This window comes from Dermacentor silvarum, chromosome 10 (genome assembly GCF_013339745.2).
Source record: "Dermacentor silvarum isolate Dsil-2018 chromosome 10, BIME_Dsil_1.4, whole genome shotgun sequence".
Lineage (NCBI taxonomy): Eukaryota > Metazoa > Arthropoda > Arachnida > Ixodida > Ixodidae > Dermacentor > Dermacentor silvarum.
The window spans coordinates 133,505,887-133,529,012 of record NC_051163.1 but is presented as its reverse complement, the minus strand read 5'-3'; positions in this window follow the sequence as shown (position 1 = coordinate 133,529,012).

Sequence of the window (23,126 nt, the reverse complement as noted above, 5' to 3'; positions counted from 1 at the left end):
ATGTAGAAATCATTTCTTGAAGTACAATACAAAAATCATACGAAAGATCCACAAAACTGCCGCACGTACCTTTCGTTTTTTTCTCTCTCTTGAGTGCACGCGCAATACTGGCGATCATGCCATCATACACCAGGACAACAAAAAAAGAAAAAAAAGAGAAATGAAGTTCTATTACAACACAACAGATCACTGGCCTCGTTTTATTGACGTGCTAATGATACACGCTCAGAAAATGCACGGCAGGTGAACGTCATGGGCGACATTTTCATGACTACATTAATTAGCACAAATGAAGACCAGGACGTAAAATGTGCGTTCACGTCTTGTCGTTAAAGGGTCCCTAAACCACCCAGAGGTCGAAATTTAGCTGTGGTGTTGCAGTTGTGCACGAGTCTACAACGAACACGTAGCCGCGAGAATTTTTCGAAATGATGCCGTAGTAACGGAGTTACACGCGTTTGATAATCGAAAAACGGCCCTCGCTCGTTTCGTTCTTTCCTTCGCTACTCTCCTCATCGGCTGGTCTCCCCTCCTCGCCGAGTGCTTCTCGAAAGGTCACGTGACATACACCATCGCCAACGCGCTTCTCAAAACACTGCATACTTCCGGTCACGTCCACGCTAGCGGCACATATACCGACGGCGAATCGTCCGCCAGTGGCGTAGAACGTCTGCCGCGCGAGAGGTGTCAAGGCCGGCGCCCCACCCGCTGCACCATCAATGGCCCAATCGACGACCGCGAACCTGCGCGCTTCCGCCACCATCAACGAAAACATTAGCTGCGGCCGGGAGACGACGGGCTCGGCTGTGCTCGCATCGCAGCCGACGGCACCGCTAATATCAGCGTATTTTTCTTCTTTGTGTACAAGTATTGCGAAGAGCGATAACAATGATAAGAAAATATTGCGGCTTGTGAGCGTCGGTATTTCATTTCAAAGCGCCGTCCGTTTTAGCTTTCAAGGGAACCAGAAAAGGCCTAGCGACGATATCGGCGCCGTCTAGCGATCAGCGGCAGTGAATCTGCCGCACAAATGAGTCCCGGTCTCATCCTCTCTACGTACGGCAAGGAAATCTCGCCTTTCCCGAGCAAGAGCCGCTGTCGAACGGCGGCCCGCGAATGGCAAATGGCGTGCGATGAGTTACCGTGCTGGTAACGTCGACTAAGCGCTTCTCGGCTACCCGCTGTTGAGGCGGTGCCAGCCCGTGTTATGCGAAGCGTACCGCTATAGACCCTGTGTTGTGCGCACGTCTGGAAAGGCCAACACTGTCGCACTCTGTTCGCGCAGCTAATCAGACCGCTTAGCACGACTGCATGTGCTGGAACGCGAGCGATTTGGCACTTGCGTTGCGGGCTGTAATTACCGATTCGCAAGGTCGCACAAACGAGCTTTAGCGTTACAAATGTTTATGCTACCTCAATTTTCAACTGTTGGAACACGGAATTAAAGGGCGGCAGCACAGGTTGTAGAAGTCACATAAATATAACGCTCAACGAGCGTGCCAACGACCGCTTGCTCCTACCGTTAAGAGTATCAGATGCGTTTTATGAACTCGAAAAGCGAATTCGCTGTCACATGTTGAAAAAAAAATGAAAACTCGGAAAGCGCCGGTGCGACATGGTCAGCAACATTAGCCACACCCGTATTAAGTACCTAATCATGCTGTGGATTCCCCAGGCTGTGAGACGTCTAAAAAAACATCTTCTTTCTAGGGTTTTACATGCGAAAACAAGTTCTGATTATAAGGCACGCCGTGGTGGAGGGCTCCGGAATAATTTTGACCACCTGGGGTTCTTTAACGTGCACTACAACGCAAGCACACGGGCGTTTGCGCATTTCGCCTCCATCGAAATGCGGCCGCCGCAGACACCACGAGAAACAATTGCTTGACTTGTTTGCCCAACGTGAAATACCGGTAGTTTTCGCTGACTGATTTTAACGACCCGAATCTAAACAGGGGGCAATGGGGGATGCCGTAGTCAAGGTTACGGAATAATCTTGATCAATGGTTTCCTATTGTTGACTAGAACATAAAGATACACGTGCCTGTAGTTTGTCGTCAAAAAAAGCGACCGTAATAGCTGGGTTTCAACCCACGGCCTCAAGCAAAGCAGTGGACCATTACAGCCACTGAGCCAACGCGATGAGTTTCCCTAGTTTTTACTCGGTCGTGTACATCGCTATATATTCGGTTCCGTAACGGTTTCACGAATCCTTAGCTAAGAGGAAAGGGCGCGGCATAACGTGCCACGTGCATCATGAAATAAATGACTTCAGACGTCTTCCTTTATTGCGAGCTTGCGGAAAGAACGGTACTATTCCAGGTTGTTCACACTAATGCACCTTATTTGAAGCCCTGCAGTGACAGGGGCGTAGCCATGGGGGGGGGGGGGGGGGTTGATGGGGCTTCAGACCCCCCCCCCCCCCCGACATTATTTCATGCTGGCATGCACCGCCGCCCAAAACAACCACAGGCGCTGGGCATCATTCTGGATTTTGTCTACAATGTCTTTTTCACGCTCGAACAGACATTTCGGCACGCACATTGCGAACTCGGGCTGGATTTAGTCGCAACACCCTTGGCACCTGGACTCACATAACGCAAGGAGCCCCACCCGAGCACAAACTTTCAAGGGTTTTTCGATAGCGAGCGGGGGCGTTGCGGCATCTCGCAGCGGCCGCGGAATCTACGGAGCAGCACATAGAATTCAATTCCGAAACTTTATGGGTATAAAGTTCTCAAACTTATGACGCGAAAGGTGCACTGAAATTTCCAAAGGCGTGCTTTAGATTTTCAATTCTGGAACTTTATGGGTTTAATTTTCTCATAAACGTGAGCTAACATGCGCGCACTGGAGCCCTCATGTCCAAGCCGTTTCAGAAATGGAAGCCCGCACTCGCAATCTTCCACACACACGAAAATACTAAATATGACCGTGACTGTCAGCTGGCAGCTGATAACTTTCTCCAAACATTTTCAGGAAGGGCGCCCGGTGTGATCAATCAGCTGGACCAGGGCAGGCAAAGTAAAATAAGAGAAAACAGAAGAAAGTTAACGGCCTATTATTCAGGCGGTTTTTTTTTTGCGGACGACAAGGTCTGGCTCTCCGTGGCCATAGGGACAATGGTCCTATGAATTTAAGCAAGTTCCCCCTGAAAATATTGGTATTTTCAGGGGAAACTGGTATTTTTAGAGCGCTTCTTCATTTGCAAGCTGATTGTGGAGATATATATCTGAAGAACCATTTGGATGTTGCCCCAGTAATACCTCGCATTTAAGCCCAGATGTACAAAACCATATTATAGAAATTTGTTGGGAAATTATCAAAGAAAGCCTAGATGCAAAAGTAAATGGTGCAGGCTACTTCTCCATATTTGCTGACGAAACGACGGATATTGCCGGTATCCAACAGTTTACTGTTTGTGCAAGCTACCCAAACAAGGATGCCAACGACATCGAAGGAGTACTTTTAGGTTTTAGCACCGGAATAGATGCACTCTCTCATTGCGACTGCAGGTTCTATGTAAATGTGTAGAAACGGCTTCAGATTCTAGTTACACTTCCAGTGACCACTTCAAGCGCAGATAGTATATTTTTAACATGAGATTACTAAAAAACTACTAGCGCTCTACAATGTCTGAGGAACACGTGGTTAGGCAGGCGCTTATATACGTCCACAGAGACGTCGGCATAAACGTGAACGAAGTCATTGACCGCTTCACTAAACTTCCCCGCCGAGTGAAGTTTGTCCTTTAGATAGCGAAGCGGCAAACATTAATGCAAGTAAACGTTCTGTTCCTTCAGGTCCATAAACTCGTAATTATGAAAACGTATGACTGTTCATTAGTTTCTAAAACCGCAGAAATTTTCGCCGTTTATTCAAACAGTTAGCATCATGATCAAAATTATCGTGTGAAAACGAAAATTACGAGGACATCAATAACCAATTTTTACCGACCTTGTTTATTGAAAGCCCGGCCCTCGCGGCGTTTCCCAACAAACAAACCCGGATATTGTGTAGTTTAGCTTACCGCATCATCTGTGGCTTTCGTTTGGTCTTGTCTTTCCTTTTTAGCTACCCGCTATTACTTCTATTTTGAACCTAAGCAATAGCCTTCTTTAATTTTGGGTGCATAAAATTTGTCGCCGCTATGCAGGCAGTTAAATTACACATTTTCGTACTGATTTCGGCATTATTCCTCTATTATCTATACCCATATGGTGCTGTCGCGACCGCCGCACGGCCCAAGTACATATCACGAGTTACTTTCAGACATAGCGCTAAAAAGTACGCACAACACACACGAAGACACAACAGACGCGGACGAGCGCTACTACCAACCGTTTATTTCAGTCAACAAGCCCTCCGATTTATAAGGTGAACCACGTACACCAGTTTCACGCCCATTTCTCATGCAAGGTGATAAAAAGAAATCTCAAAAAGTTAACAGTACTATCTGCCGCAGGCAACAGCGTTCAAATAGTTCAGTTCGGCACTGTGCAAAAGAATTGACGCTTCGCTTACAAATATCTGAGTTCTTGTGGATGTAGAATGCCTCTAGAGCCACTCAAGCCGTGTAGTTTGTGCATTTGTCTAAGATAGTGGTCTCGTAAAATCGTGCCTCGCAACCACACGTAATGATGTGGGCAACAAAATGTGCTTACCTGTCCTCTCTTTTCTTAACTTTTAGCGCATGCTCCCTGAGCCGGTCGTTTATGCACCGTTCGGTTTGGCCGATGTACACCTTACCGCACAACAAGGGGACGGAGTATACCACTCCTGTCGCACACCCCACGAAGCGGCTATCGTGGCTGGTTTGGCAACCTCCTTTCCTGTCACCGCAAATTCGAGGGCAGAGCCTGGATAGCTTATTAGGAGCCGTGAAGACCACAGGAATACGATGCCTGTTCGCGACCTTCTTCAGGTTGTGCGAGACCTGATGCATATAAGGCATGGCTACGGGTCTCGCCATCCATCGCTGGGTCTCAGCCCTTTCTGCTCCAGCTCTGTTCTTTACCCTCTGCGGGATAGACTCGGCCACCGCAAGAACAAGCAACTCAGGGAATCCCGCTGCTAATAGGCGACCAATCTGATTGTCAAAGCTATGCTGCATTGAATAATGCGGGCATGACTTACGGAGCGCAGCATCCAGACATTAGACAGTTTTAGCAGAGCGCCGCTTGTGCTCCGCTCCGCTCAGATTTCACGCTCTGAGATATTGCAGGGAACTGCGTAGATTCTTGCCGGCGATCTTGCCGAGACGCGAGCGACGCGCTATCAACTCGGCTGCAAAAGGACGAAGAGGCCAAGTAGACACGCCAAGGTAAATATACCTGGTAGCGAAGCTTCCATAGAAGCCCATACGTTCAAAACATGGTTGCTTACCGGCGGTTCATGGGGCTTAGTGCCATCTGTGTGAGGAGGGAACACTTCCGGCGGAAGAAAAAAATAATTTGACGTCATATCCGTCAAAAACAGAAGTGACGTCATTTTGTTCTCATAGGCGCGAAATTTGTTTTCGGAGGCCTGCGATTAGAGCTGTATATTCAAATGCCCCGCCATTCGACTTCATGGGCGTTCCGAGTTTTCCGCGCGAAAAGCGATGCCGGAAAAGATCAGCCGTACGGGTGTAGAAATCGCGTCGCTGCACACAAGATACTTTCTTTGGAGGCCGACGAACACTTTGGGCGTAGATTGCGTAGAGTGCTCGTCCTTTCGTCGGACGCCAAGCCCGTGGGCCAGCGCTGTTGCACGAAAACAACTAAAGTAAACAAGTATCTGACGGTCGCAACTCACTACTTTTGACCGCACATGCAGTCAAAGTAGTGAGTCAAAATAGTATTGTCTCTTAACGAGACATTAAAACTACCCGCGTCACCTAATTCAGACAAACGTCGACATGCAACACAACACATATGAGGGGGGCGTATTGTAACAGGTGAACTTTACGAGCGCGCCTTTCCACGCACTCCAAGAGTTGCATGGCATTGCAAGTGATAGCGGCGTCAACGCCCGCCGCTATCGATGGGCGCTCTCACGGTGGGCCCTGAAGAAAGGTATATATTGATAATGATCTAGTAAAATACAGTTGTATCTTTTCTCGCCATGCATATATAAAATGAATTAGGAATTTTATTTTCGTTGAATGAATCTAACTGCGTCTCGCTTTAATTTAAAAACGCTTTTTTTCTTTCCCGGTGTTTATTCCCTCCAAACATAGTCGCGCTTCAATCGCTGCTCCCATAACCACCCTTGCTGATGTCGGTGACAATTGGTTCTGAACCGCTTTTCGCCCGAAGCTTCGCGACCTATGTGGATCGACCTTGGACACGCTGTTACGCTCCGCTCAGTCGGCTTTGTAGCGGAGCGAGGGATGCGGTCTTCGTTCCGCTGCCGGTACGAGCGTTGTGCGCAAGCGCAATAGCGTTCCTACTAAGCGGTTGTGCGGCATTTGCTAGCATATGCCGGTCTGAGCGGAGCGGACAGCAAGCGTTCAGCTAAAACACTCTATTGTAATGCGATGCTCCTTTTTACTATTTTAGAGTGGGCAGAGTCAAAAGGCAGGAGACACTTCTTAACCCGTGGGAGGTATGGCGTACACTAAATTTTAGCCTGAGATCCAGGAATTGTAACACATCAGTTCCAAGCAATTCATGAGTGAAACTCAAACCCTGCCGAGCTTGAATAAAAACATCTAAAATACTCCCATAAGCAGTGAAACCGTCCTCTTTCTTTAAAGGAATTAAAGAGTCATCGACGTACCGAAACACTTTGAGTACCTTCCCTCCATTAAAAGCCAAATCAAGCGCACTGTCAATATCAGCTAAAAATATGTCGCATAGAATCGGAGCCACGCAAGACCCAATACACACTCCTCTACGTCAGAAAAGGCTGCTCGTTAAAAAAATAAATGTTACACGAAGATAAAATTCTAAAAGCGTTAAAAAATTGTGATCCGACAAGCAAGCGGAGTTTGGGAAATCACGTTCGCCACTCTGTTCAATGCACTTCCTAACAGCAACTAAAACCTTATCTTGAGGCACTGAATAAAACAAGTCCTCAACGTTGATAGACAAGCCATAATCTATAGTCTCGTTGTGTTTCAGATATTCAGTGACTTTTTCAGATTTCCTCACGCGGAAAGGATCAACAACCGTGAGTCACTTAAGGCTCTTCGGTAAAAATTGACTAATATTCTTTTGCTAAGCCCCCCCCTTCGCTCACAGTGGTTCTGAAAGGGACCTTATGTGTTCTTGCAGAAAAGAAAACCTTCAGACTGTTGCCCTTACTATTTCTAATAGCACTAACAAGAGCATTCAATTCCAAATCTTACAAAATTTGATGAACTTAGGCTGTCTTAACCCTCACTGCACTTTTTTAAACAGCCACAAAGTTCTTGTCCACTGCCGCTTGGGCTTTTTCATTGAACATGCCTTTCGACATCACAACAAATCCACCTTGCTTGTCAGCTTCTAGGAGAACCAAACTGTTCTGCCAAACTGAAAGTAACTATGTTAGACCAACTAGCCCAACAGGCGGTCCTTCCAGAACATATCACGATTTCTGAGATCATAGTTTTGTTCTTGCCTGGATCGTCTGTCTTTTTATGCGTAAAGCTACTATGTTTGACTGCGCAACATGTCTATGTGTCTTTTTTGACGCATTACATACAGTGACGTTTGCTTAAATACGTGGATTTATTGGATACTTATACATACATTTAAACATCTTGTTGCGAGGCTTTGTGTATACAAACAGCGCATTTTGTTTCCAGTGACACTGTTGTGCCCTTTATCAACTTGTATCTTCGCACTTGTATATTCCATTCTATTTTCGCATTTCTAATGTGCATCTTGCAGAACTCCTGCTTCTTATATGTACTCACTGTTGCGACTATATTATCAGTGTAATTACAATACACGACCGGTAACAACTGCTCATGCGCATTCTATTGCAACGAAGGACAGCGTCATTGAGGTTTTTCCCTGGTCGTTGCATATGTACAGTCACGAGCAAAAGTTTGTGGACCAAAGGTATGGTATGATGGTGTGATAAAACTTTATTACGGTCCCTCGGAACGCGCGTCAGCACGTAGCGGGCCGCTCCCACGTCGGTACAGAAAGGCCGAGCCTCTCTGCTGCCACGATTTTATTTTATTTCCTTCGCAGCCTGGGCATTCCGGCTGAAATCAAGAGCGCAAGCCTACGTGCGCGTGATGGACCAATACTACGTATTAAGCCAATTCGGGGCCGTGCAGCTGCGCTTGAATATATTAAAATTTTTTGCTGATGCCATGGTCTCCAAACTTCTGATCGCGACTGTACAAAAAAGTAAGCGAGGTTCTTTATTGACAAAGATTTATCAAAATATTTGTGCTCAACTTGTTCTTTTCATGGCCTTTACGTTTTTCACACCAGCTGTATGGACTGCTTTGCTGGTTTGGAACTGATATAGTTCTAAAGTTTGTGTGATATTTTCTTTAATAATTAAATGGACAAAAAATGTGGAAGCATTGATATCATTTATTTCTGCCACAATTTCTGTGACATACGCATATATTGTTTTATGAAAAAATACATATTTTACTTGACAGTGGGTAGCATTCAGTAGTTTGTTTGCAGCCTCTAATATACAATGACATTGGCAATGACAATGCAGATATTATTGGTGTATTTGATCCCTCGACAAATTCTATAAGGAGGAAGCCGCGCTGCAACGTGAGCCTCTCCCCCCCCTCTCCGAACAAAATTTCTGGCTATGCCACTGGGCAGTGAAGCAGGTCTTTGAACACTGACCAGTTGCAGATGATTTTCTGCATTTACACCAGTCGCTTACGAAGAGCTTAGAAAAGGTGTTCGGCTGAAATGTATCAAATTTTCTTTACAAAGCCCCTAATTTACTTTGTTCAAAGGAACCACCCTGAGAAAACTGACGTCAATCCGACCATTTCCGACCACTCTTTGCGGCGTCGGCCATTTTCGTTACGGCGCGGTTTCGCCAAGGTCACTGCCAATGGCACCGAAAATATAGCGATGCACCTAAGGCTTTCGCCTTCGAAAAACGAAAATTCTGTGGCAGTGAACATAACTCGACCAGGCACCTGCACGGAAATGCGCAAATGGACGCGTAAACTGAGGCTAACTGAGATTAACGGTGTCAATCATGCGACTGCATATCCTGAAACATGCGCCCATCGCCACCATTTAGCAAGCTTACATTAATATTTTAGAATCAGCTTACGAGAAATGAAGCTACAAAAGGGCATTTTTGCTTTTTTGATTCGATCGGACAAAAAGTTGGACGAGGAAAAGGTGGACGCAAGGGGGGGGGGGGGGGGGCGGAGGCCGCTCTTTCAAGATTCTGCACCCGCTTTCTCGAAGCGGGGATGAGCCTCTAAACGCCTATCAATAGCACCAAAACTGTTGATTCAAAGTAGACTAGCTGGCCGCTCGTCATATACGCCCGGCGGTTATCACATCAGTCATTACTGATTCGCGCTCGTCCATGCTCAACGGTGAAAGCTGTTGGCGTGGTCCTTTTTCTTTGTTTTTTCTTTTATTGTTCAAACGTGTATTCTGTTATCGTCCAGTACACTTCGTGCGTCATCGCGCGAATTTCGAATCTTAAAGGTCCGTACCCCACGTGGTGTAAAAGCTGTGAACTAAAGGCGATGTCCGGAATTGCTGGGGTTGGTTGCTTACGCCAGTCGTGCGCTGACCAAAGCCGAACGCAATTATAGCGTCACAGAAAAAGAATGCCTGGCCATCGTTTGGGCACTCGGGAAGTTTCGCCCTCATTTATAGGGCAGACCTTTCAATGTGCTAACTGACCATCACGCCCTTTCTTGGTTATCCTCTTTAAAAGACCCGTCTGGACGGCTTGCTCGCTGGGCTCTTCGCATTCAAGAATACGACATACACGTCATCTACCGCTCAGGCCGCAAGCACACTGACGCTGACGCTCTGTCCCGCTCCCCTCTGCCAGCCGACACTGCCTCCCTCTCCACCTTTGAGACGGTGTCGACCGACACCTTCGCATCACAACAGCGCAAGGATCCTTGGGTGGCCTCTCTTTTGGATCTCCTTGCGCTCGCCAGCATCTCCCATCTCCCGCTCCCTGCGTCGCCAGGATGCCCATTTTGCTGTCCGGGATAACCTCTTGTATCGACGCGACTACCAGCCCGATGGTCGCAAGTGGCTCCTAGTTATCCCTAGGACTTTGCGTTCCGACATGTGCGCGTCATTCCATGCTGACCCACAATGTGCACACGCTGGCGTTTTGAAGACGTATGAGCGCCTGCGGCAACGTTACTACTGGCGAGGAATGTTTACTTTTGTCCAAAAGTTTGTCCGCTCGTGCCCGCGATGCCAGCGCCGCAAATCTCCGCCTCATCCGGCTCCCGGTTTATTACAGCCGCTTCCGTGCCCTCATCGTGCCTTCGACCGTGTGGGAATCGACTTGTACGGGCCGCTACCGCTAACACCTGCTGGCAAACAATGGATTATTGTCGCAGTTGATCACCTTACACGCTATGCGGAAACCGCCGCTCTACCTGCAGCAACCGCCAGTGACGTTGCATCCTTTTTGCTCCATCGTTTCATTCTTCGTCATGGCCCACCTCGGGAACTGCTTAGCGATAGAGGCCGCGTGCTTTTGTCGCAGGTGGCTGAAGCTCTGCTTGCTCAATGCCGCATAGTTCACCGGACCACCACGGCGTACCATCCTCAAACTAACGGGCTTACCGAGCGTTTCAATCGAACCCTAGGTGATATGCTCGCCATGTACGTTTCATCGGAGCATACAAACTGGGACATCATCCTCCCATTTGTCACGTACGCATACAATACGGCTACCCAAAGTACTACAGGATTTTCCCCGTACTTCCTCCTGTACGTTCGCGATCCTTTCCATACCATCGATACTGTTTTGCCTTATACACCAGACGCGTCAGAGTGTACTCCCGTTTCAGCCGTCGCCCGATACGCCGAGGAATGCCGTCAATTAGCCCGACATTTCACCTCCGACGACCAACAACGACAAAAAGCCAATCGTGATGGCGATGCTACGAATCCGAACTTCGCTCCCGGCACACTTGTCTTGTCATTCGTGCCTTCTACCACGCCTGGACTTTCGACAAAACTTCTCTCGAAGTATGATGGACCATACCGCATAGTCAAACGCACCTCTCCGGTCAACTATGTCATAGAGCCGCTTACACCGACATCCGACAAGCGCCGCCGTGGACGGGATGTTGTCCACGTTCACCGCCTGAAACCATTCTATGACCCGCTCGTCTCCACATCGTAAGTCGCCAGGATGGGTCCGCTTTTGCACCGGGGGTAATTGTAATGAAGAAGAAGAGCACAAGTACAAGGCCAGCCAGATAGACTGTTCAATGCCTCCAATGGGCCAGCCAGATCGCCAGTGCTTAGCACGAGTGTGAGCCGTTCGGGCAACCAGCTGTTCCTGCTCTGCGTTACCTGCCTGCTCGGTTACGAACATACGCTACCCTCTGAATTGCTCAGTACACCCCTTTACAAAGGCAATGCCCCAGGATCGAAATAGAACTTGCGGTGCTATTATACAGCTTTGCTGGTCAACCACTTTCACAGAGTTGAATGGCCAGCGAATTTTAAATGCGAAGCATTTCTTGGTGAACATTTGTCACTTTGACGGTATTTATCTATCTTGCTGCCTATTGCTTGGTGCTCTCATGTTCATTTCGTTAACTTGGTATGTACCAAAATTGGCATAGTATGACAAAAGCCTACGACGAACATAAATGATAGGTCAATAATTGAACGTCATAACATGCGTGTCATGTAGGTCATGAAACAGCCGCCTACGTCTTCATGCTCTCATGGTCGTTTCGTCAACTTGGTATGCACCAAAATTTGCAAGAGTATGACAAGTGTTTATGAAGAACATAAATGATAGGTCATGACAGGCGTGCCATGTAGGTCGTGAAACAACCGCCTACGTCTTGGTGATCTCATGGCCGTTACATTAACTTCGTAGACTCCCCGCACACTGCTTCGCATAACATCGATTCCCACAGGGAGTGGGATCTGCCGGCTTTTTTTTTCTTCTTTTTTCTTACTAAAAAGCAAGCTGATTGTAGAGGTTAAGATCCCGCTTTATAGAAGGCGCTCATACACGTGGGACGAGAAGGTGATAATGCGGGCCGGCCCCCCTTTTTTGTTGCCGCTCAACAATGCGCGACCACCCGCCCCGATCGACCGCCGCGCAGTGCTCTCAAAATGTTAGGGGCCGAGCGACAAGCTAAGTTTTTGGATAGCAGGGAACTCAGCGAAGCTACTAGCGCGCACCGACGATTACAGTGGCGAGTGTCCCCGTTCACCGCGGCCGCCGTTCCTATGGTCAATGCTTAGCATGATTTTATAACACGAGCGTCAGTTAAAACGCTGGAACCGACGGCCGTAGCAAAATTCAAAAGCCCCTCCCCACGCAACGAACGAATTGGAGACTACGGAGAGAAAAAAACAATGCTAGCAAAGATATATGTGACGTCTGATCTTTCGGCTCTGCCTTATGCCGGTGAGTGTGAATTAAGAGTTCCAATTTTATTCAAAGAAAGATTGCGTTTTCGTATCTCTTCAGGAATGTCGAGAATAGCATCCTCGGAGATGTCGTGTCGATCGGCTTGTTTTTAAAATCACTCAAGTGTTCACTCTTCGCTGATCGATGATGAGCAAGAAGTGGGAATTACCCTACGCCTGGTAAGAAAATCGCATTACCGCCCTACTACCCTACGCTGCCCGAAAAATTCTGAAAATACCCTAGAAGTAGGGTAATTACCCTACGGTTGGCAACACTGCGCCATGGGCGCACGCTATCTTCAGCTCGGGAGAACCCTGCACGTCATCCTTACGTTATCACCTCTCTCTCTCTTGAGCTTCCCCTCAACTACTGCTTGGTGCACACTCTCCCTCGATCTCTCCACCGCTACGTGTCGCTACCCTCTCTTTAGCTCCACCCATCTGCTGCTCAGCGCGCGCCTTCCTTCTATCACCTTCACCGCTCTCCGAATACCAGTGCACCGGCGCGCGCTTCTGCGCCTGCACATTTAATTTGACGGAACAGCGTAAACAGCTGTACATATGCTACTTACAGTAATTATGGCACGTACATCATTTAGATATATTGTGAGACGTCGGCCGATGCGATGCCTTTACTTCCGAGCAGCCGCCCGAGTCAGAGACGAAGCACCGCACGAGACAAAAGATGATGATGAGTCGTATGTACAAATGACGACGACGATGTGCACAAATAGCGCTCACACAAGATGATCAGTCGTATGTACAGATGACGACGACAATATGCCCAAAATGCGCTCACCCTAACTCCCCCCCCCCCCCCCCTGCAGGAAAGCGGTCAGCAAGACCGCAAGCTAGAAAGGGTAGGTATACGGGGAATGTAGGGTTTCAGGCGAGATATGTGAACGATTTTGCGTAGTGCGACGGCGGCGGTCAGTAGCTGAGCTGACAGGAGTGACGCGGTATTTAACGGTAGAAGTTCTTTGAAAACAGTGTAGGGGCCGATATATCTGTGGAGAAACTTTTCACAGAGGCCCGGTGCGCGAACAGGTGTCAACAAAAGAACTTCGTCGCCTGGGCGGAACGAAGCAACGCGACGCGTCGCATCATAGCGAATTTTCCTTTTGTCCTGAATGGTAGCGGTGTTGGCGCGGGCAATTTCACGGCAGCGGGAGATGCGAGCAGCAAATTCTTCAGGAAGAGACGCGGATGGAGCAGCAGGTGCTGAAAGGAGCGTAGTGTCCAAGACGAAAGACGGCGCACGACCGTACACAAGAAAAAAAGGACTGTAATTGGTTGTACGTTGGACGGCAGTATTATACGCAAACATCACGTAAGGTAGAATGGTGTCCCAGTTGGTGTGATCGGGTCGAACATACATTGACATCATGTCGGACAAAGTTCGATGAAAACGCTCTGTGAGACCATTTGTTTGCCGATGGTACGCTGATGTGGTCTTATGGGTGGTGTCAGAGGCCTCGAGGACTTCACGAAAACTTGCGATAGGAACGTCTTGCCGCGGTCACTTAGGAGAACACGAGGTGCGCCGTGGCGCAAAACAATAGCGTGCACGAAAAACTCGGAGACTTCGGAGGCAGTACCAGAGCGAAGAGCAGCTGTCTCAGCGTACCGCGTGAGATGATCCACTGCGGTAACGATCCAGCGGTGACCAGCGGGCGTCAGTGGGAGGGGTCCGTACAAGTCTATGCCCACAATTTCGAAGGAGGTACATGTGCATGGTAGAGGCCGCGGAGGCCAGCAAAGACGAGAGGATCTCGGTGTTTGGTGTTCACCGTCCAGGTAGGCCCAGCTGGCTGAGCCGAGGTGGTAGCAGCACTGGTGGATGGGTTGGTTTCTGCCATCACCGTGTTAGGCGAGAGCAAACGATGAGCGGGTCAGAGCTCCAGGGGAATCGGGAAAGTAAGAGGACGTGGGCATCGAGGCACACTCCACCACTTGTGAGTAGAGATGCAAAATTTCCGGAAATTTTGAGCAATCGGAAAAAAACCTGTTTTTTCACGTTTTTTCCGAAATTTGGGAAAAAAATGGAAAAGAACAAATTTTCTTGAGCATACGGTCAACAGTTTATTGCCAAATGTCAAAACCCATAAATCTCATTATGTAAATAACAGAAGTGAAATGCTTTCTGCCTTTCCACAAAGGAATGTAGTGTTTAACAAATCAAAGACAAGCCGGAAGCATCACCGCGAACGCGTTCAGTTCTCTGTGGGCGGGTGCGGCTTCTTAGAATTCTTACGGTAGTTAGAACAAATAACACTGAAATGTTTGTTCTGTGGCTATTTCGTCGTGGCTTCGACTATGGAAACATGGATCAAGATGTCTCCCCGACCGTGAACGTCTCCCCGACCGTGAAGTGCATCCACACGTCGGAAATTGGCCGTACCATTGCAGAATCTGCTTGCACACGGCTTCATATGAGGACTTCCGCCACAGATTGCACAAGTGCACGAGGGAAAGTCAAAATTGAACAATAATGGGCACCAAAACATGAGAAACCACACCCGAATGATGAAGCCACACTGACGCTGGAGCTGACATGTGATATTGATGGTCAGCCGTCGTTTGGTGTTTCGGTATCATGTGTGACGTTTCGGTTTCGCGTTCTGCGTTTCGCTTTCACGTTCAACGCTGGGTGTTGCCTAAGTTTTATTTCTGTACGTTTTTCCCCGCAGAAATTTTGGCCAATTTTTTGAACTGTGCTGGAAAAAAAACGAAAAAAAAAACATTTTTTTTCCGGAATTTTCCCGTTTTTTTCCGCACTTCGCATCTCTACTTGTGAGACATCGGCCGATGCAATGCCTTTATTTCCGAGCAGCCGCCGGAGTCAGAGACGAAGCACCGCACGAGAGCAAAGATGATGATGAGTGGTATGTACAAATTACGACAACGATATGCACAAATAGCGCTCACACAAGATGATGAGTCGTATGTACAGATGACGACGACAATATGCCCAAAATGTGCTCACAATATATATATATATATATATATATATATATATATATCGAGTGAGGTCACAAGTTAAGCAGAACAAGCACTTATTTCAATGGTTTACACCGGTGGACCAGTCTTAATCACGGTGGACACAAAAATGGGACATCGGCACTGATAGCGAAGACGACAGACCACGTGCTTGAACTTTCTGAGAGAAAAAAAAACAAGCAGGCAAAAAAAAAATCTACAGGAGCTACGTCAAACTAAATTAGAACAGTGGTGAGAGTGATTTTGTCTTTCTGGGCACTTTTACAGCTTTACAGCAGCCTTATCGGTAACAATACCGGTCAAGCGGTACGCGGAGTCCCATGTATGTATGGAAAGGAGGACTTCAAAGATTGCACAACTGTAGAGGGTAGCCAATGAACACAGCCTCTTTCATTTCTAATTTCAAATCCTTGCACTCCTAACTTTGCTTCAGCTACCTGAACTCTCCAATGAATCATGGGCACCTGGTGAGCAATGCGAAAAATAATTGGTCATGTATAGTTGCGTGGTTCAAAAAAGACATGACTTAATATGAGAAGCACTTTCCCATTTACAGTAACCTCACGAAAAAGGACTCGTTGCGAACACTGCGGCATGATCAAACAATAGTATTGGAGCCAGGGGGAGGTTGGTGTGGTACTTAACCGGAACGATTACGTAGCTGAAGGTTTCCGTGAATTGACCAATTCTAATTTTTATGCAGTGGTCCGCTGACTGGTCTGGCTATATTGCAGGATGGTTTCAGTAAGATCAGCGGTAAAAGCCGTTACTCTGTCGGTAATGAGGACTTCTGATGCATCATGTCGCCGAAGGATGTTCCCGACTAAGAATTTTGGAGCCTTCATCGGGCTGTCTTTGTGCAGGGCTTTTGTTTCGGCGTAGCGGGTATGGTAGTCGGTGGCCACGACGATCCACTTGTTTCCAAATTTTGATGTCGGAAAGGGCCCCAAGAAGTCCATCGCGATCAACTGAAACGGTCGGCAAGGAGCCTCGATTGGCTCTAGCAATCCCTCTGGCCTGCCTTGTCGGTGGTGTCTTGCGCCGTACGCAGTCTCGGCACGTCTTGACATAATGGCTGACGTCGGCTTTCAAGTGTGGCCGGTAAAGCTTGTCCTGAATCCTTTCAAGCATACAGGAAAACCTGGCATGCCCCGTGGAATGCCCAGGAGACATGTAGCCCATGGAGAACCTCCAGCTGCACAGCAGAACGTACGAGGAGGATGTTAGGCACCGACTCGCGAGACGTTCTTCTTTGCGAGGACGTCATTTTGCAACGAAAACGAGGACGATGAGCGCTTAAATACCCTTGGAACCAAATTGGTCTTCCCTTCATCATCATTTTAATAATCAGCCTATATTATTGTCCACTGCAGGGCGAAGGCTTCTCCCTGTGATCTCGAATTACCCCTATCTTGCGCTAGCCGATTCCGACTTGCGCCTTCAAATTTCCTAACTTCATCACCCCACCTAGTTTTCTGCCGTCTTCGACTGCGCTTCCCTTCTCTTGGAATCTATTCTGCAACTCTAATTGTCCACCGGTTATCCATCCTACGCACTACATGGCCTGCCCAGCTCCCCTTTTTCCGCTTAATGTCAACTAGAATATCGGCTATCCCCGTTTGTTCTCTCATCCATACCGCTCTCTTCCTGTCTCTTAACATTAGGCCTAACATTTTTATTTCCATGGCTCTTTTTGCGGTCCGTAACTTGTTCTCGAGCATTATTTATTTATTTCATTTATTTCAAGAGTACTGTCAGCCTCTGATTACAGGCCTTAATCAGGATCGGTTACATACATGACGAACAATACATTGAATACAACGAGCGAAGCGTGAACAAAATGAAATAGCACTGAAATTGAAAATATGAACCGCGTGTCATTTGCGAAAATGTAGCACTTAGCGTTAACAATGTGAAACCATTCCAGAAGAAGAAAATGCGAACTGCTAGGAACATTTAAGAGACAGAAAAACAGAAAACTAGAAGATATATGTATACAACGCATGGCAAAAGATTTCAGAATATACATCCTATCAGACAAACATAATGAAATAGTGTGTGTAAAAATGTCAAAAATGTAAAAATGCGTAGCAGCAGCAGGCGCATCAGAAAACGCATACGTTCAGTAGCGCGGAAGGGCAGGCTGAAAAAAAAAGGGAGGGCAGTCGATGTAGCCCGCTCAGTTATACAATTTCTTTAGGCAGTTTTAAGAATAATTCAATGGTGTCGCAGGCAACCACCGCAGCAGGAAGTACATTCCATTTCCTAATGGTTCGGGGGAAATATGAATTTCTAAACGCTTCTGTTTTGCAGTAGTAATCTACGCGGCTAGACCGAGTTGATCGACGAGCGAGAGGCTCCGTATACGTGTACTTGTCTATGCCTAATTTTCCATGATAGAGCACATACATGTGCTTTAATCGTTCTTTATTTTATATTGCCGTTTTTGTAGAGTAACTAGTTGTGCTGTTTCGAGCATCGCACTTGGTGATGCATACCGGCTAAAAGAATTGAATACAAATCTTATCGCCTTTCTTTGAATATTTCTCACCTTTTTTACGTTAATATCGCTATGTGGATCTCAGACAATGAACCCATACTCAAGAATCGGGCAGACGAAAGTTCTGTAAACTAGTAGCGTTAACTCACGAGGTGAATTTCTTAAGCAACACCTCAAGTAACCAAGCTTCTGCATGGCTTTCTTTTGTATGTATAACACGTGCTCATTCCACTTTAAGTCGGAGCTGATAACTACGCCCAAATATTTATAGCTTGTCACGTGGTCTAAAATTTGCCCATCGATCGAGGGTTCGACGGAAGCCCGTCTGGTCGGGATGAAACATGAAGCAACAAAACGAAGGCACCGACCAAAAGAAAAGCTAAAAATTGAATAAAAGACGTTTCGGCTTCGCTACGGAAGCCTTGTTCACAATGGGGTGAAGGAAAATTCGTGGAAGCTTATGTATTTTTCAGCACGTGACGCAAACAGCGCATGTACGATGGGGGGCGAGAATACAGGCGCGAATACAGGACTACTACAGGCGAGAATACTGGACTGCCGTGACGACATCAGAAAACATGAAAACGAGGCGTTTTTTACACGACGCCGCCTGGAGGACCACTGCCCGGACCATTTTGCAAGCATCCAGTTACACGCCAATTTTCAAGCCAATGTACGTGCCCGTCAGTTCGAGTTGGTGCATAGTGTCAAGCTTGACAGACTTTCGGATATTGTCAGGCCATACGGGCCGCACAGCCGAAGAACTACGGTGTACAACCTTTTCTCGCACAGAGTAGACCCTGCCGAGGTCTCTCTCCTGGAGCTAGATCTGAACTTCAATGTTGAACCTGCGCCGGACGTCAGAAAGGTTGTATGTGTGGTGGAGTGCGCGGTTAAACAAGTTGACCCACCCCGCCATGACGAGGCTCGCACCCGCGCTATTGGTGTCCTTTCTGGGCTGCACCGGCGGAAGTTCGTTTCCCCTCTTTCTGCTGAGGAACGGAAGCTGTCAAGCGACTTCAGGCGAACACTGGAATCGTGATTCTTCCCGCCGACAAGGGGAATGCAACGGTACTAATTGACACGGCTGTCTACAAAAGCAAGACACTGGCTCTGCTTGACGACAAGGACACTTATCTCCGGCTCGCTCAGGACCCGACCTTGAAGGTACAGAGGGGCTTTCAGGCTCTCCTGGCAGACGTGTTTCGCTTCGTATCTCCCGAGCACAAGTCTCTGTATTATAAGCTTCTCTGTCATAACGGTGCTGCACCTTCATGGCTTGCCGAAAGTTCACAAGCCTAATGTCCCCCTGCGTCCAATCCTTGACTACACCCGCTCCCCTCTCTACAAATTATCCGGATACCTGCACCAGATCCTGTCTCCACTCGTCGGAAAAGGCTCCACGCATGTGAGCAACTCCTGCGACTTTATTGAAAAAGTTCGTGACGTGACACTAGACGACGACGAGGTGATGGTTTCTTTCGACGTGATGTCGCTGTTTACCTCAATTCCGACTGACATGGCCGTGGAAGCGTGTACTTCTGCTCTAGAATCTGACAAGACTTTGCCAGACAGGTCGCCCGTGGACGCTCCTGACCTCAAGAGGCTCCTCTGCTTTTGCCTTGGAAACACGTACTTCCGTTTTCACAAGGTCTTCTACAGGGAAATCCACGGTACGACAATAGGTGCCTCCGTCTCATTTACTGCTGTCAGTATGACGATGGAATGACTGGAAAATCGTGCACTCGCTTCCTTCAGTCCCAGGCCAAGAGTTTTTCTGCGCTATGTGGATGACTGTTTTTGCGTGATTCGGCGCAGCTCTTTTACTTCGTTCACTGCGCACCTCAACAGTCAGGGAAAGGCCATCCAATTCACAGTAGAAACGGAGGTCGCCAATAGACTCCCATTTTGGACGTGCTTGTCAACAATGCGATGGAACGCTTTCGTTTAGCGTATAACGAAAGGACACTCACACTGGCCGCTACCTAAACTTTCACTCCGTTTATCCTGACACTCACAAAAGGTCGGTTGTTGCCTCCCTGTTCAACCGTGCGAACCGCATTTGCACCAAAGCACAAGGTCGTTTCACCGACTTGGACCGCGTGCGTGGCGATCTCTCGGCAAGCGGCTATCCCACGTCGTTCTTGAATGCTGTGGAACGCCGCCTGTCCAATTACATCCAACCGGCTAATCCCCGACCAAGAAAACCTGCTGCTATATCCTACGTTCCTGGGATAAGCGAAACCTTGTTTTGTGTTCTGCGCAGTTATGACGTTGAGGTGGCACACGTGCCTGTGTGTAAGCTGAGGCACGCACTCGTGGGTGGTAAGGACAAGCTTCCGAGAGAATCGATTCCTGGCGTGTTCACAAGATACCCTGCGCAGTTTGCGACTGCGCATACATCCGTGAATCGGGCAACAGAGACTGAGTCAGCATGAGAACAATGTCGAAAAAAAGGAACAGTTTCGAATGCCCTTGCCGAGCATACGGATGCTCGCAAGGGCATTCTTGACTTTTCCTAACCACAAGATTGGCTGGGAAAAGTCAAGAATTATCGGCCAAGAAAGAACCTTGAAATCCGGAGTCGTTGGAAATAGAACAAACACGTCACACAGTACAAATAGAACTGAGGGAACCCTCCCCCCGTCGTACACGCGCTATTTGCGTCACGTGTTGAAAAATACATAGGCAGCCACGAATTTTCCTTCACCCCATTGTGAACAGGGCTTCCGTAGCGAAGCCGAAATGTCTTTTATTCAATTTTTAGCTTTTCTTTTGGTCGGTGCTTTGGTTTTATTGCTTCATCTTGGTCGGCTGAAGTCAAGTGTTTCCCTGATTCTACTGGAAATTAGCTTGGTGAATATTTTATACAATACTGAAAGCAAGCTAACCTATAATTCTTCAATTCTTTAAAGTCTCCCTTCTTATGGATGAGTATAATGTTGGCGTTCTTCCAACTTTGTGGTACACTTCAAGTCGTGAGGCATTGCGTATAAATGCCGCAAGCTTTTCAAGCATATCTCCTCCATTTTTTATTCCAACTGTTATTCCATCTTATGCAGAAGCTTTTTCCCTGGTCATGTCTTTCAATGGCCCTTCTAACTTCATCGCTAGTTATTGAAGGAGCCTCTGTATCCTGTTCATCACTACTTGGAATGAAAGTAGCTTGGCTGATCTGGGTACTGTAAAGGGGAGTATAGAATTCTTCCGCTGTTTTTACTATGTCATCCAAATTGGTGATGATATGACCTTGCTTATATTTCAGCGCATACATTTTGCCTTGTCCCATGCCAAGTTTTCTTCTCACTGATTTCATGCTGCGTCAGCATTTTACTGCTTCCTCAATCTTTTCCACGTTATAATTTCGAACATCTCTTAGTTTCTTCTTGTTCCTCAGTTTCGACAGTTCAGCGAGTTCCATCTCATCTCTCGAGTTTTACACTTTCATGTTTTGCCGTTTCATCATTAGGTCCTTTGTTACTTGGGAGAGCTTACCTACTGGTTGCCTTGGGGCCCTACCTGCCACTTCAATTGCTGCTTCTGAGATCAGCCTAGCTGCGGTTTCATTCATTACCTCTATGTTGCCTTCATCTTCCTGTTCTAAAGCTGCATATTTGTTTGCGAGCACCAGCCTGAATTGGTCTACTTTTACCCATACTGCTTCCAGGTTGGCCTGTTTCTTCTTGACTAATTTTATTCTTCCTCTCTTCAAATTCAGAGAAATGCTAGACCTCACTAACCTATGGTCACTGCACTTTACCTTACCTAACACTTCTACATCCTGCAATATGCTGGACTTGGCACAGAGTATGAAATCTATTTCATTCCTTGTTACTCCATTAGGGCTTTTCCAGGTCCACTTCCTGTTGCTGGGTTTCCTGCAGAAGGTATTATTCATTATTTGGAGCCTATTCCTTTCGGCAAATTCTACGAACATCTCTCCTCTAGCGCTCATAGAATCCATGCCGTAGTTGCCAATTGCTTGCTCACCAGTATGCTTTTCCCCCACTTTTGCATTGAAGTCGCCCATGACTACACTATACCGAGTTTGCACCTTTCTCATTGCTAGTTCAACATCTTCATAAAACTGTTCTATTTCTTCATCATCGTGACTGGAGGTTGGGGCTTACACTTGAACTACATTGTATATCTCCTATTCAGCTTTATTACGACGACTGCTATCTTCTCATTAATGCTGTAGAATTCATCAATGTTGCCCGCTATATCCTTATGGATTAGAAATCCTACCCCGAATTCTCTCTTATCTGGACGATCTCTGTAGCAGAGGACATGGCCGTTAGTCAGAACTGTATAAGCCTCGCCAGTTCTTCCAAACTCACTAAGGCCAATAATATCCCAGGCAATGACTGATAATTCGTTAAATAGCCCTGCTAAGCTAGCCTCACTCGAGAAGGTGCGCGTGTTGAATGTTGCCAGATTCAGATTCCAGTGGCGGCCTGTACGGACCCAGATATTCTAGCACCCTCTGCCGCGTCGCCGGTCTGACCGCCGCCTTGGTGAGGTGCTCCGCAGCCGCTGGGGACTGAGGGTCATGGGTTAATTGTAGGAGTGTGGTAGGAGGACGTCAATTTAATGTTTATGCTCGGTGTGCGGGGCCGAGAGTTGAAATGCGCGGGCCTTTCTGTGCTTGTGTTCGGCATGCGGGGCCGAAAAGCGCGGGAGTGAGCGTCGCTGGTGCGCGTGGTCGGTGCGCGTGCCGGGAGAGACCATCTGGAACGACGGGGCAGCCAGGCTGACAGAACGGGCAGTGCAGCGAGATGGAGCGGACCGAACGCCGGCCCACGTCCCGGCATCCCGGTCCTGCACAGCGAACCGGGCGCCGCCCGGCTTCTACCATCGTCGAGGGTCCTGCTGAGCTGGGCCTCGTCCCCGCTCGCACGACCGCTGCCGTGCTGCCGGGCTCGGGCCACGACCCAGAGCCCCCTGGTCCTGTTCTCCAAACCGGGCGCCGCCCCGGCTTTCACCCACTGCTGTGGTGGGCTTCGCCCCGGCTCTCATCCCACCGCTACGGTGCCGAGCTCGGGCTATGACCCAGAGCTAACGCT